We start from the raw sequence: 16,934 nt of genomic DNA on the forward strand, positions 1-16,934 counted from the left end.
GCACACAGAGCTATGGGGACTGGATATTGCGGATGTGCTAGCGGCCATCTAGCAACCCATGTCCTCAGCTCTATACACAAAATCCCGGTGACCGGTTCCCTTTAATTACTTTACACAGTTTAGTGTCATCTGCAAAAATTGATATTTTACTGTGCAAGCCTTCTACAAGATCATTAATAAATATATTGAAGAGAATAGGGCCCAATACTGACCCCTGAGGTACTCCACTAGTGACAGTGACCCAATCTGAGTATGTACCGTTAATAACCACCCTCTGTTTTCTATCACTCAGCCAGTTACTTACACACAGGCCTCTTTCACACTACCGTTTTTTTTTTTTTTCGTTTTGCAGGTCATTTTTTGCGTTCCGTAAGAGGTCCGTATACGGAACCATTCATTTCAATGGTTCCGCAAAAAAAATGGAATGTACTGCGTATGCGTTCCGTTTTCGTTTTTCCGTTCCGTTGAAAGATAGAACATGTCCTATTATTGCCCGCAAATCACGTTCTGTGGCTCCATTCAAGTCAATGGGTCCGCAAAAAAACCTGAACACATACGGAAATACATCCCTATGTCTCCCGTATCCGTTCCGTTTTTGCAGAACCATCTATTGAAAATGTTATGCCCAGCCCAATTTTTTTCTATGTAATTACTGTATACTGTATATGCCATACGGAAAAACGGAACTAAAACAGAAACACAACGGAAACAAAAAAACGGAACAACGGATCCGTGAAAAACGGACCGCAAAACACTGAAATAGCCATATGGTAGTGTGAAAGAGGCCACATACAGACGTTTTCTCCCAGTCCGAGCATTCTCATTTTATATACTAACCTTTTATGTGGTACAGTGTCAAATGCTTTGGAGAAGTCCAGATATACGACATCCATTGATTCGCCGCTGTCAAGTCTAGAACTTACCTCCTCATAGAAACTGATTAAATTAGTTTGACATGACCAATCATGAAGTCATGCTAATATGGCGTTATATGCTTATTTCCGTTGAGGTACTCCAAGATAGCATCTCTTAGAAAACCTTCAAACCCTTTACCCATGACAGATGGTAAACTTACCGGCCTATAGTTTCCAGGCTCTGTTTTTGGACCCTTTTTGAATATTGGCACTATATTTGCTACGCTCCAATCCTGTGGAACTCTCCTTGTCAGTATAGAGTTCTTAAATTTAAGAAAGAAGTGTCTGGCTATGACATTACTTAAGTCTCTTAATTCCGATGTGATTGGACAGCATCACAGCCATGGAGAAGGAGACGCTCGATGAGAAAAGCTGATGTCTCCTCCTACCTGTACCGATGCTCTGCATTAACATATATGGCGCCAAAACTTTGGTGGTTCACAACGAGGCAACTGAGGGTTGTTTAAAAAAAAAAATCTGCTGGATCAGTGGAGGGTAATCAGTTAAAAAAAAAACACAAAAAAAAAACCTGTGACAGGTCCTCTTTAATCCATCCACTACACAAATGGACAGAGCTGTGCATTTATGGTACCAGAGCTAAACAGCTGTTCTGCGTTGGTCAGGACAGGTTATCGGTATCAAAATCCTGGAGAACACCTTTAAAGGGGTATTCCAGTACAAACTGCATTAAGGCTGCAAGCTGTGACCCAACCAGAACCTGTACCCATACATATAACCAGAGCTTCAATTTACCTTGCAATCCATTTGTCTAGCTCCAGTGTGAGCCTGCAACACAGAGTATCATGGCGCCTGATCTTCCCTCACAAAACCACAATCCCTAGCTTTCCTGCTGGGAGTTTATCCTTGTTCATGAGTGCTGATGGTTATTGATATACAGTGCAGTCACGCCCCCCTCTACTCAGTAATCACCAGCACACTAAGGGTCCATTCACACGTCCGCAACATGGGTTCGGAACGGGTGCGGACCCATTCATTTTCAATGGGTCCGTTCCCGAAAAAAATAAAAATAGAACATGTCCTATTCTTGTCTGCAACTGCGGACAAGAAAAGGCATTTTCTATTCTAGTGCCAGCGATGTGCGGTCCGCGAAATGCGCAACGCACATTGCCGGTGTCTGTGTTTTGCGTATACGCAATTTACGGACCGCAAAACACCTACGGACGTCTGAATGGACCCTTACACGCCCTTTGTTTCACAAGACATTTAGTTAGAGATTGATGGTAACCCACTGAGCATGCTCGACCTAACAAAGGCTCAGAACTACAGGTCGATGCCATGGTGATTTATGAGGAAACACAGTGGGTAGCAGCGGGAAAAAAACTACTTTTAGAACTATTGAACGGTAAATATTTGGGTAATTATTGATGATGAATTAGTCTAAAACATAAGTTATATTTTTGGTACCTGGAATGCCCCTTTAAGAGATGTTAGATGGAGTGGTTCTAGTTGGAGCATTTGTATAATTGTATGATTTTGAGCAATTATTGTCACATGCGATAACATGCATTAATCGACGACAAGTGATAAATGTATTTGTTTTCTATGGATCGGACAAATCTCCCTGGCTGAAAGCTGATCAGTAGCCGTTACCACATCCCCTCATCAGAAGATGCAGTAGGGGCGAGCGAGCAATGATCACAATAACAAGCAAGCGGAAGAATATTTAGCTGTTAGCTGTTTTTCACACTATCACACCCGTCACACAGGTGTTAAAAAACAAAACATTGCAATCTATGGCTCTTCACACAGCCTTTTTTCCCTTCAATGGGCTGTGAATAACTGCTCCCAAATAATTGGACATGTCCTATTTTGTCCACTTTCACGACCTGACCAATTGAAAGGGACAATTTTTAAAGGCAGTTTTTCTGAAAGAAATTGACCTTTTGCCATTTTTTAAAGAGGTTTTGCGATTCTTATATACTGATGACCTTTCCTCTGGATAGGTCATCCGTATCTGATCAGTTGGGGTCTGACACCCAGGACGCACACGATCGGCTGTTTGTGAGGGCAGCGGCACACGCCTCTGCCTCCCTAGGCCAAGTGACGTCACATTCATTGGTCACATTACCTAGCCGAAGCTCGGCCCCATAGAAGGGCTGCAATCCCAATCACAGAGGGCATACAGTATACCATGCTGTGTCTACCCCTGATATGCCACTTTCCTCCTTGTCCAATGTTGTGAAAGCCTCACATTGAAGAGCTAGTGTGTGTCTACCTGTGATATGGAATGAAAATTGTGGTCACTGGTGGGTTATGTCCTTTTCATGACGAAAAGTTCCCCTTTTTCCCCTTATGTTATTTAAAGGAACTGTCTTATTTCCTCCAGGCAGTAGGCAGCACTGGCCTAAGGATTCTAGGGGTTTTCTCAAGATGTAAACTCATCATGTAGCGTGTTGATAAGGTATAAGTATCTGATCATTGAGGTCTGATCCTCACCAAACACAAGAATGGGGTTCCCCAGTTCCCAAATGAATGGAGTGGTGGTAGAGCATGCTGACTATGAATCCCCGTCAGTTCTCTGAAAGAGCCCTTGCAGACGAGCGTTGGTCACGCTGCGAGTCCACATCGCCGCTCCCAGCCTGAACTCCCAGCGCTGCAGAGGGTCACATAGTATCATATTTATTTTTGATGCTATGTAACCCTTAGGCTGGTTTCACACGGGCGTTATGGGAAAAGGTGGGATCGGGGTTGTGTAGATTGTATTATTTTCCCTTATAACATGGTTATAAGGGAAAATAATAGCATTCTTAATACAGAATGCATAGTACAATAGCGCTGGAGGGGTTAAAAAAATATAATTAAACACACCTTAATCCACTTGCTCGCGCAGCCCGGCTTCTCTTCTGTCTTCTTCTTTGCTGTGTACAGGAAAAGGACCTGTGGTGACGTCACTCCGGTCATCACATGGTCCATCACATGATCCATCACCATGGTAAAAGATCATGTGATGGACCGTGTGATGACCGGAGTGACGTCACTACAGGTCCTTTTCCTGTACACAGCAAAGAAGAAGACAGAAGAGAAGCCGGGCTGCGCAAGCAAATGGATTAAGGTGAGTTTTATTATTATTATTATTTTAACCCCTCCAGCACTATTGTACTATGCATTCTGTATTAAGAATACTATTATTTTCCCTTATAACCATGTTATAAGGGAAAATAATAATGATCGGGTCTCCATCCCAATCGTCTCCTAGCAACCGTCTCCTTGCGGATGCTTGCGATTTTCACGCAACCCCATTCACTTCTATGGGGCCTGCGTTGCGTGATAAACGCACAATATAGAGCATGCTGCGTTTTTTACGCAACGCATAAGTGATGCGTGAAAATCACCGCTCATGTGCACAGCCCCATAGAAATGAATGGATCCGGATTCAGTGTGGGTGCAATGCGTTCACCTCAACCATTGCACCCGCACGGAAAACTCGCCCGTGTTAAAGGGGCCTTACAGTTCTGGAATGTATTCTGCCAGTGTTATCCAATACATTCCAGAACTGTAAGGGTTACATAGCATCATAAATCAATATAATGTTATGTGACCCCTGGGTGTTCAGGCCGGGGGGCTGCGATGCGGACTCGCAGCGTGACCAACGCTCGTATGCAAGGGCCCAAAGGGCGAGTGCTGCAGCCTCCCCACTGTTTACATCGTCCCATGCTCTGCTTTTAGTAGTGGCTGCGCTTGGTATGGTACCTTTTGTTTTATTCAGGCCTCTTTCACATTACCGTATGGCTATTTCAGTGTTTTGCGGTCCATTTTTCACAGATCCATTGTTCCTGTTTTTTTGTTTCCGTTCCATTTTTCCGTTCCATTTTTCCGTATGGCATATACAGTAATTACATAGAAAAAATTGGGCTGGGCATAACATTTTCAATAGATGGTTCCGTGAAAACATACGGATGCATTTCCGTATGTGTTCCGTTTTTTTTTGCGGACCCATTGACTTGCATGGAGCCACGGAATGTGATTTGCGGGCAATAATAGGACATGTTCTATCTTTCAACGGAACGGAAAAACGGAAACGGAATGCATACGGAGTACATTCAGTTTTTTGCGGAACCATTGAAATGAATGGTTCCGTATACGGACCGCAAAAAACGGCCCGCAAAACGGAAAAAAAAAACGGTAGTGTGAAAGAGGCCTCACATGAATGGCCACCTTTTAATCGTGCTGGCTATGCAGGTGTCCATACAAATGTGCACGGAACATCTGTGCCAGTTCTAATAATGGCTGGGGGTGTATCTGCTGCTTGATCTACAGGATGATGGGAGCTTGCACTGTGGTCTTCCTCATAATCAGAGCCTGCATTTTCATACAGAAAATGCCCATCTGAAATCTCCTTAAGGTTACATTCACACGACTGTATGTATTTTTGAGGTGCGCAAAAAATACGGATGACGTCCGTGTGACATTCGTGTTGCATCAGTTTTTTGTGTTTTTTTTTGCGGATTGTAACAATACCTATCCTTGTCTGCAAAACGGACAAGAATAGGACATGCTCTATATTTTTTACGAGCCTACAGAACGGACATCCTGATGCGGATAGCACACCGCGGGCTGTCCACATTTTTTGCGGACCCATTGAAATGAATGGGTCCTCATCCAATCCGCAATAAAAACGTAACGGATGTGGAAACAAAATACGTTTGTGTGAATGTAGCCTTTACAGTAGTCCTCTTTATACTTGGAAGTATCCTTAAATAGTTTCTTCATATTCAGTTTTTACGGTCATCAATGCCTTCTCTAAATGTCACTATTGAATTAGCGTGAAGAAGTGGTTTGGCACCGGTCATCGTTTCCCACGCCTTGTCTGCTTTGTTCCGTCATATTTCCTAATCCCTTCATCATTGAATGAGAAAAACTGAATAGAACAATAACCACTTAAAATAAATAAAATGAGGGATCCCATACACCGAACACCTTGTCTTGTAAGAATGCGCTGCAGGCGTTTAAGGTGACCTGGACACTGGAGCATCTACTTGACTTGTACACACCTTGCAGCAGCGACTCTCAGCTTCTGTAGCTCTTCAGGCTGTAGCATTGTCACTTCTGGAAGGTCACTGGTTCTCACCACGTTGGTGAGACAGTGTTCACAGGTGGCTTTGTTGTGCTGGTCTACATATGGCAGAACTTAGACTAGTCCTAAACTGTCTTTCGGGAAAGCTTGACTAAGGGTATGGCCAAACTGGGCAAAATATGCACTGAATCTGTAGCACAATCTGCAGCTTGTGGGTTTCTTGCAGAATTATGCTGCAGATTTAATCCTATGCACAGAGTAATTGATAGTTGATATGCTGATGATTTAAAATCTGCACAGTAGGTCAAATTACACACTTTTTTTATTTTATTTTTTTTACAGCGCGTAGATGAGTTTTCTTAAAGTCTTAACCACTTTGCTGGCACTGTAAAACGCTGAGGATTTGCCGCACATAAATCCTTGCTGGTAAATATGCAGCTTATCCTTTCTGTGTGGATGTTTTAGAGGATTTTCCTCATCCGTTATCCTATTCGATGAGTATTTAGATTTAAAATGATAACATTCTGGTTATAGTGACATGTCATACTGTTGTTGGCAGGTGGTTTTATGGATGTTTATTTTATTTTTTTTGGAAGGGGTCCCATTCTGTGAGCTGGTGTGTCTACTGCTTTACAGCCAAGAGCGGATTGGAAACCTAAAGTGGCCCTGGAAAACCTAAAAGTGGCCCCATGTTTAGGCGGGTCCAAACTAATAGAAGGCGGACCCAACACAGGCATGCAAGAACAACACGAGTAGGCAGGGCCAGTCCGTTTTGCGGACAAAAATAGGCTTCTTTTTTTTTTAATCGTGGGTCCTACGGAAATTGTTCATGGTCTGCATTGTGAAGGACGTCTTTTTCCACAATGGGTATATAGATATAGAAAGCACACGGATTGTCCATTTGCTTTCCACATCCATATGTCTGTTCCATAAAAGATAGACTATGTCCTATTCTTGCCCACAAAGTTATGAACCAACCTTCGAAGTCAATAGATCTACAAAAAAAATAAAAGAAAAAGCATGCAACATGGTCGTCTTCTTTGCAGACCTCTACGTGAGGCCTGACTTGGTTTGGCGATTATTCTGTGATCGGTGCCCTGGTAAAAATTAACACGCTGTTCAGTACAACCTGTTCTACCTTTTCAATTGCTAATGTTTGTCTATGGAGATAGCATGGCCATGTACTGCATATCATTGTGACAGATTCTTTTTCCCCAATGGTCCTTTTGTCAGTGTAATATTGTTACTAGATGTGACCGGCTTGGATTTCCTGCGTTCAGTATTTTTAACTATAAATGTGTGACGTAACGTGGGAAACGTTTCTAGTATAATACAAGAAGCCGAAACCAAACTCCAGTCCATAAATAGATGATCTGCCGCAGTCTAATTTTTCTAACCCCTGTAGCCAGAGAGTCCAATTTGTTAGTATAGCCATCACATGGCGGAGGCTGGGAGTAGTCCCCTCCGTGGAGGAATAGAGGGCTGTGTTGCTAAGCTTGTCAAAGGCAAATCATTTGATCAGTCAGCAAGACCACATGACAACCAGCTGAGAGGAATTAGATGGTCTTTGCAGTGAGAATGCCATTGTGAGCGGCGGTGGACTTCCTGCAGACTCTTGCATCAGATGTTCTCTGTATGATGGGCTTTCCCTCCTTCCCCCCCCCCCCCAGCAGCTCAGAGTTCACATTTTTGGTTGCTGATATGTGATATGAATCAGGACTTGTGAGCAGTTGCATCAACTGGATCTTCCTGCAGAACATAGAAATAATTTCCTTCTGGCAAGGTATGGCACCATTCTGCTTCCCTTCTCTCCAGGTACCGTGCTGTCATTTTAAGCATATACCCAGAAAACCCAAGAGGCCGGCTTATTTCCTGCAGTCATAAAGTCTGGGAGGGTCATGTTAAATTTCGAAGCTCTACACCGGCCTAAGGTGACAGGTTAAACTCTTTGGTCCAATAAAATCCTCATCCCATATTGGCCTTTTTTTTTTCTTATTCATTATTATAGTTCTTAATTTAGGGATACTAGTAGAAATCCTAATGCGATGCACAGAGGCCTACTTTATAATGTGGCCTTTGTAGAGACGTTCTACAAGAGAATTTATAAAAATGTGTTTCACCGTCCTTCATTTTTCCACCATTCTTAAATGTTATTACCGTATGCAGGATTGCAATTTTAAATGACATCAAATAAAGGCTTGGTAGTAAAAACTCTCCTAGAAGAAACTTTTTTTTAAAGATTTCAATATAATTATGATTGTATCCCTCGCTGAAAATAAGTCGGTGTAATCATGCAGTTCTGTGTACTGAGGCGGCAGTGCCGCAGCATGTGGTTTCCCAATTACAGAAGGGCTTTAATATGTGTTTGTTGGCAAATTTTCGCTCATTTTGTATTTTCAGTTTATTTCTCCTGACTGTGGATGATGGTTTTATGGCACATAACTCGCTGACAATCCACAAAATACTAAACTTCTGACATGTTTTTTTCCTTATGTGATTGGTATGTTTAAGGGTACTTTCACACTTGCAGCAGAGGATTCCGGCAGGCAGTTCCGTCGCCTGAACTGCCTGCCGGATCCGTCCAAACGTATGCAAACTGATGGCATTTGTCAGACAGATCAGGGTTCTGATCCATATGACAAATGCATTGAAATGCCGGATCCGTCTCTCCAGTGTTATCCGGAAAAACGGATCCGCATTTATTTTTTTTCAAATTTTTTGCGGTCTGAGCATGCGCAGACCGAAATGCCGGATCCGTTTTGCCGGAACACTCGGGGCATTAATCCATGTCAATGGGAAAAAATGCATGATCCAGTGTTCCGGAATTTTGGCCGGAGATAAAACCGCAGCATGCCGCGGTATTATCTCCGTCCTGAAAAGTCAAAAAGACCGAACTGATGCATCCTAAACGGATTGCTCTCCATTCAGAATGCATTAGGATAAAACTGATCAGTTGTTTTTTCCGGTATAGAGCCCCTAGGACGGAACTCAATGCCGGAAAACAGGGCCGTCTTTAATATTGAATGGACCCTGGGCAAAAATTTACTTGGGCCCCCTGGATCCCGCCTTCCCACACCTTAGCAGGCAATCACGCCCTCCACCACAACACACACACAAAAAATCCACACATCTGGTAGAGTACAGTGAATGACTGTAAATACTTCCAGTTCTGAAGACTCCAGCGGCTCAGGATCAGTGCTCTGGGCAGCTGGGCTCAGGCTGGAAGTGGAAGCACCCCACAGTATACAATACCCCACAGTATACAATACCCCACAGTATACAATACCCCACAGTATACAATACCCCACAGTATACAATACCCCACAGTATACAACACCTCACAGTATACAGTAGAGCAGTATAGCACCTCACCGTATACAGCACCCCAAACTATACAGTACAGCAGTATAGAACTCCACAATATACAGCCCCCCACAGTATACAGTACAGCAGTATAGCACTCCACAATATACAGTATACAGCCCCCCACAGTATACAGTACAGCAGTATAGCATTCCACAATATACAGTATACAGCCCCCCACAGTATACAGTATAGCATTCCACAATATACAGTATACAGCCCCCCCACAGTATACAGCCCCCCCACAGTATACAGCCCCCCACAGTACAGCAGTATAGCATTCCACAATATACAGTATACAGCCCCCCCACAGTATACAGTACAGCAGTATAGCATTCCACAATATACAGTATACAGCCCCCCACTATACAGTAGTTTACAGTATATTAGCATAACAGCCCCTGTCACCTTTGTCTGATGTAATCTTCACAAAAAAAGCTCCACAGTTAAGGCAAACTTCTGTCACAACACTCCTGGGTGACCAGTAATATTGCTAGGTTACTGGTCACATGGTGATGATGTCATCTAAGGTCCTAGAGAATCACAGCTCTCACAGTACGCTGCCTGGAGTGCCGGCAGGCATGGCAGCACCCCCTGTGTAGCTGACAGCCTGACACCCGGGGCAGTGGCTAGCAGGGCTCAAGAGGCAGCTGCCTTGGGCCCCCCAGGAGCAACTGGGCCCGGGGCAGCTGCCCCTTGGTAAAGACGGCCCTGCCGGAAAAGAATAATGCTAGTGTGAAAGTACCCTTAATATGTATATTCAGCAGAGCAGACCTATGTAGACGTATACAGCAGCATTAGAAGGTTCTCCGTCATAGCACTAAAATCTGGGACCAGTGTACAGCCACATGTAATGTAAACGCAATGGACTCATCCACATGTTACAGAGACTGTTCACACCGCAATCTGCAAATAACCTGATTTTCAATCTGCAGCATGTCAGTTTATTTTGTGCAGATCTCTGTGCTTTGCAATGTGGAGGGTGGCAAACTGGCAGCATTTCAGCGCAACTGGTGTAGATGTTGCTCCTGTGGAATTCTGGCATATCCGCTGCAGAAAATCCATATTTTTCATTTCGGGAGTTTTTGCGTTGCCATTGTTGCTGGAATTGTAGCCGGTCGAAGGTTGAAAGCTGAGGTTAATGGCTGCACGGAGACACAGGATCACAGTGTATCGAAAACTAATGGGATCGCAGTGTGAGTTGCAAAAAAAATCCAGCACGGCAATCCCATACATTTCTATGGCATCACTGTTACTCTGCGATCCTGGACGGGACCAGTGACGCCGTGTAGCTGTATCCTAAATCCCACAGAGCAATGCAGTTTATAATCTTATCCTCTTTCCCAGTACTGTAACTTTTCCATATGCAATTCCACTGCGAAGAATCCACAAAATCTGTACCCTAAGGGTATACGCACACGGCAGGCTAGTATATGCAGATTTTTCTGTGGTTTTGCTGCGTTACCATACCAAAATCCGGATTTGTTACTTGCAGATTTCTTTTTTCATAAATTTTGGTGCGGATTTTCCACAGATCTTACCTTTTGCATTGCAAAAGGAGAAATCTGCACAAGCAATTGACATGTTGGAGATTTCAAAATCCTACTGCCCTTGGATTGGCCAGCACTGCTCACGTGACCAGTGCTGGCCAATCCAAGAGCAGAGCTGGACAAGTAGGAAGTGTCTCTGGCAGTCCAAGAAGCAGTGCAGCCATCTTGGTTGTCAGAAAAGGAGCCCAGGAGACCAATTTGCATCTAAAAAGATGAAAAGGAGGTCACCATGTACAAATGTTCTGTTCGTTCCTTAGCTGACTTTTTATTTTTATTTTCTCTCGAATCGGAGGGTCACTTTAAACATTCCAATCTATCCCACCTCACCTCAGTCACACATGGAGCAACAACAACTACAGTTCTGGAATGTACTGTATGACACTGACATAATGCTGTCAGTGTTATCCAATACATTCCAGAACTCGAAAGGGTTATATAGCATCATAAATCAATCTAATGCTATGCGACCCCAGCAGTGCTGGAAGTTCGGGTCGGGTGCTGCGCTGTGAGTACGGAGTGTGATGACACTCGCTCGTCTGAAAGCGGCCTAAGGCCCCTTTCACACGAGCGAGTTTTCCGTTCGGGTGCAATGCATGACGTGAACGCATAGCACCCGCACTGAATCCTGCCCCATTTAAAAAAAAATTTTTACGCATCAGTTCTGCTAAAAAATGCAGCATGTTTTGTATTCTGCGTTTTTCACGCAGCCCTGTCCCCATAGAAGTGAATTGGGCTTCAGTGAAAAACGCACTGCATCCGCAAGCAAGTGCGGATGCGATGCGTTTTTCACTGATGGCTGCTAAGAGATGTTGTTTGTAAACCTTCAGTTTATCGCGAGCGTGAAAAATGCATCAAAACACATTGCACCCGCGTGGAAAAAACTGAACGCAATCGCAGATAAAACTGACTGAACCTGCTTGCAAAATGATGCGAATTTCACTGAACGCATCCGTAGCCAATCCGTCACGCTCGTGTGAAAGAGACCTAAGGGTTTTTGGTAAAAATTTTGTGTATCTTGAAGGCCTCTTTCACACGAGCGATATGGATTGTGTCAGGATCTGTTCAGGGAAAAACTGATAGGTTTTGTCAGCGATTGAGTTCAGTGTGTGTGTGTTTTTTCCATCCAGATTTTATACAGATTTCATGTGTTTTTCACGCATGTGAAGAAAAACTGAAAAATAACCATCTACATCCCCAGCAACCATCAGTGAAAAACACATTGCATCCGGAGCCTTCTGCTTTTCACACATGTCCTATTCATTTCTTTGGAGCCAGAGCCTCGTGAAAACTGCGCAATATAGAACATAGATACTCCTTAAAGAAAAATAACACCTTGCCACAATATAAAGGAATATATCTTTAGTGGTAAATTGCTTAAAAATAAAATAGCAGTAAATATATGGCAGACATTCACCCACAAAAACATAAGAGGGCGCCATGATCAGTTGGACAATAATGTATCAAAAAGTACTATCGCTGGTATCGCATCGGAATAGCATGTCTAAGGGGTCATGCAAACGGTGCCTGTATTGCGGCCCACAAAAAGCGGGTTCACAATACACGGGCACCGGCCATTTGTGCACAGCATCACGGATGCGAACCCATTCACTTGAATGGGTCGTAATCCGGAAGGTGTGTGGAACGGAGGCACGGAACCCCTTTGTGTGCTTCCGTGGGTTTTCTGTCCGTGCCTCCGCACAGCAAGAAATGGAAAATGTTCTAATTTTTTGCGGTGTGGACAGATCACAGACCCATCCAAATTGAATGGGTCTGCATCCTTTTGCGCAAGCCACAATGCACCTGTGCATTGTATTCCGCAATATGCACAGAATGGGCAGCACACATTCACAAAAGCATGGTGATGAGAAATACCACCAAGTAATACCCCCCCCCCTTCTGTTTAAAGAACAGGGGAGGAGAAGCAGGAGGAAATTTAAAGGGGTTCTTTGGTTGGGTGATACAAATTAAATGTAAAACAAAAACAAAAGAAATCTCAGAAGGTATAAAAAAATAAAAATAATAATTACTCCCCCTCCTCCCCATTGCTGCTATTTTGACACTTCTGCAGCCCCCCACCAGTCTCTGCTTCCTGGTGCATCTCAAAGTGCAGTAAATGCTGGGTAAGCCATATCTTTTGGGGACAGGAGCACGGTTCATTAAGTTAATATAACCCGTCTACTAATTGTAGGTGATTCTGGGCGTGTTCTTGATTTGATGTCGGTACATTTTAGGCGGACACCACTTAGGCGAGTCAGTCTATGGCAATTACTGTTATCTGACAATGCAGACGCTGACAAGCGGCTCATCAGGGGACAATCTGTAACAGTAATGAAACATGTCATGCGCTGCTGCAGATCTTGTATACTTACTGTAGATGGCAAATGATTGTCACACACACTGTTTAGCACTAAATGTGTCGGCAGGATGGAAATCTTAATACATTGTTGTGCACAGTATTAGGCTACTTTTACACTGGCGTTCTGGCTTTCCGTTTGTGAGATCCGTTCAGGGCTCTCACAAGCGGTCCAAAACTGATCAGTTTTGCCCCAATGCATTCTGAATGGAAAAGGATCCGCTCAGAATGCATCAGTTTGCCTCCGTTCCGTCTCCATTCCGCTTTGGAGGCTGCTTGCAACCTTTTGCTATCCGCTTGACGAAACTGAGTTAAACGGATCCGTCCTGACACACAATGTAAGACAAAGGGGACTGATCCGTTTTCTATGACACAATCTGGCACAATAGAAAACGGATCCGTCCCCCATTGACTTTCAATGGTGTTCAAGACGGATCCGTTTTGGCTATGTTAAACATAATACAAACGGATCCGTTCTGAACGGATGCAGATTGTTGTATTATCTGAACGGATACGTTTGTGCAGATCCATGACGGATCCGCACTTATTGCGAGTGTGAAAGTAGCCTAAATAAATCCTGTTTTAACATGAATGTAAAACTGTCCAACTATTGATAAATCAGCAGCCAAGGTTTGGTAACTGTTCATTTACTGGCAGATATAATTGAATATTTCTATTCACTTGTTGGGGGCCTTTTTTTTTGTAAAAGTGATATTAGTAAGTGCAGACACGGTTGTAGATTTTTGCTTCTCAGAAACTGATGTAACAGCATTGATAGAGCACAAGCTGCTGTGTAGGTTTACAGCACTGCCAAGTAGGTTTAGGGCCTCGCTTTTGTTTTATACACCTGCTGGTTTACAGATGGGCCCTTTAAAGGGGTTTTATAGAATGTTACTATTGATGGTCTAGCCTCAGATTGGAGGTGGTCTGAAACTCCATCCCCTGGCAATTTTGCCGTATTAGGGTAACTGCGATGCCTGAACTACACAGCTTTGTCCATTGTTTATTGAGGAGCTGGTAACTGCAGCGGGCGCCATAACCACCAGGTTTCTGCTGTTTGAAACAGCAGAGGCCTGGAGCTAATGTCTGCAATCGGCTATAATGCCGATTGCACACATCTAACCCCTCAGATGCCATGGTCAGATGTGATCATGGCATCCCAGAGCGCTAAAACCAGAAGCTGTGTGCTTCACAGCCTGAGCCACCTTCCCCTGGCCGAGATCGGGTAACGCAATCCGTGCTAGTCATGGGCCTGAGCCTGAACAAGGCTTCCAGTATATTCCAATGCCGCCTTGCAGGTGACCGCACTGCATTGGAATACACGGAATCCTGTATTCTGTAATTGATATCCATTACAGAACACAAGTGGAAATCCAATGATTGCATGTTATACTCACTTAGGGCAACAACAAAAAAAGTTGAAAAATATAAAAGTTCAAGTCACCCACCTTTCCCTAGAATAAAAATATTAACAATAAAAAAATAATAATTATGGGCAACGCCGTGTCCAAAACGCCTGTGCCATTAAAATATTTATCCTATACGAATGACATACCGGTAACAGAAAGAAAAATCTAAATGGCAGATTCGCCATTTTTCATTACTTAACCTCCCCACAAAATTGAATTAAAAAAATTATCAAAAATTCATACACACTCCAAAATGGTATCAATGAAAACTACAGATTGTCCCACATAAAAATGAGCCCTCACACAGCTCAGAACATAACTATAAAAAAAGATATGGGAGTCAGAATATAGCGATGAAAATAATTTTTTTTTTTCCAAAGTGTTTTTTTCTTTTATTTATTCCCCCCCCCCAGTATTATAAATGTGGTATCGCTGTAATTGTACCGACCCAGAGAATGAAGGGCACAGGTTAGCTTTACCGCATAGTGAACACTGTAAAAACAAAAATCATAAAACTGTGGTGGATTTGCATTTTATTTTTATTTTTTCCCAATTCCACCCAATCTGTAATTTTTTGACAGCTTCCCACTACATTGTATGCAATAGTAAATGCTGCCTTTAAAAATTACAACTGCAACTTGTCCCGCAAAAAACAAAACAAAAAAAAAACAAAACCCTTGTACGGCTATGTGAACAGAAAAATTAAAGTTATGGCTATGGTAAGGCAGAGAATAAAAAACGGAAATTTGCAAGGTCCTGAAAGGGATAAAATAACCAATTTAGCTGTATTTTCACCATGTCCGTTTCTACATACAATTTTCCATTCTTATTTATTATATGTTTCACTATGACATACTTTACTTGCATTTTTTTCTTTACCGACGCTTGATCACAGGGCATTGGCTTGGGAAAGGATCTGCATAGTTTGGTGCTTTGCCAAGCCGTCTGAAATGTGGGAACAGTGGCTCTGTCTGGAGTAATTCTCAATCTATTGTAACCTAGGTCATCTGTATTTATTCTTATGTACATGCCAAGGAAAATGTCAGCTGCAACAAAGTACATTTTTCCCCTTTCCATTGTGTTCAGCATTTAGTCATGATATTTGTCCTTTGTAAATGGTGCTGTTTTTTTTGTTTTTTTGTTTGTTTTTTAAGGATGGGTGCCTTTTTTGTCAATGTTTTTCCTTCTATTTTTAATTGCCCCAATGCACCTAAAGTAAAGCAATTACTTTTGCAAATATCCTGTTTAAAGTACTCTGGGCTGATTCACTGTGATACCTAATGCGGGTGTGATTCTGCAGTCGTGGGCGCGTCCCACTGCCACTTTGTTTTGCCTGTAGGTTAGCAGTGCCACGGGGCTGCAGGATCAGACTGCAAGGAACACTTGTTTGTAGTCTGTAACCATAGAAACTCCGAAGGAGTGGTGGACACCCAAACGGTCAGAAATAGATTACCGGTATGTTTGTTTGTTTTAGACAACCCCTTGTCAAATGAGCCATTCGATGTGGTTCCAGAGCAGATGGACCCTTCTATTAGTCCATAATCAAATGCAGTTCTCTCCACTAGAGCATTCCTAGCCATTGATTTCGGGGACTACATGGTAAGGCCTCTTTCACACGACCGTATGGCTTTTTCAGTGTTTTGCGGTCCGTTTTTCACAGATACACTGTTCCGTTTTTAGTTTCTGGATATGGATACGGAAGACATACGGATGCATTTTTGTATGTGTTCCATTTTTTTTGCAGACCCATTGACTTGAATGGAGCCACGGAACATGATTTGCGGGCAATAATAGGACATGTTCTATCTTAAAACGGAAATACGGGATGCATACGGAGTACATTAAGTTTTTTTTTTGCGGAACCATTGAAATGAATGGTTCCGTATACGGACCATATATGGAACGCAAAAAACGGCCCGTAAACGAAAAAAAAAAAAGGTAGTGTGAAAGAGGCCTAAGGCTGTATTTAGGACAGGTGGACGATATTTACGTCAAGGTGCAGTCAAGGAGCACCTGGTCTGAACACTGACCACATTTAATTGGTATCTTCACGAGTGATATATTCCAAACAGACTGTTAGCTGAGAAAATCGCAGCATGTGCCAACTTTCTCCGTCTTTCCTGCAAGACTCTTTCATTCAAATGAAAGGGTCTACAGCAGGGGTTAGCAACCTTTGGCACTCCAGCTGTGGTGAAACTACAACCCTCAGCATGCTCCATTCACTTCTATGGGAGTTCGGAGATCAGTCAAGCAAGTGTGCATGCTGGGAGGTGTCGGGGGTTGCTGGTCCGAGTGCACACCTACTCCATT

General features: G+C 43.2%; 1 protein-coding gene across 3 annotated transcripts in view; it reads left to right on the plus strand.

The window, feature by feature from the left end:
• The window catches only part of RAB27A (RAB27A, member RAS oncogene family), an 86,991-nt gene that overhangs the window by 14,203 nt on the left and 55,854 nt on the right, over positions 1–16,934 (plus strand). The window contains exon 1 of one of the 3 annotated variants that reach the window (XM_040413926.1): positions 7,622–7,732. The exons of the other annotated variants lie outside the window; for them this stretch is intronic. The gene's annotated coding sequence lies outside the window, so the exon portion shown is untranslated. Of the gene's footprint in view, positions 1–7,621; positions 7,733–16,934 lie in introns of those variants that run through there. 3 annotated transcript variants of the gene reach the window in all.

The sequence above is a fragment of the Bufo bufo genome, chromosome 1 (genome assembly GCF_905171765.1).
Source record: "Bufo bufo chromosome 1, aBufBuf1.1, whole genome shotgun sequence".
In the NCBI taxonomy this organism is placed as follows: Eukaryota; Metazoa; Chordata; class Amphibia; order Anura; family Bufonidae; genus Bufo; species Bufo bufo.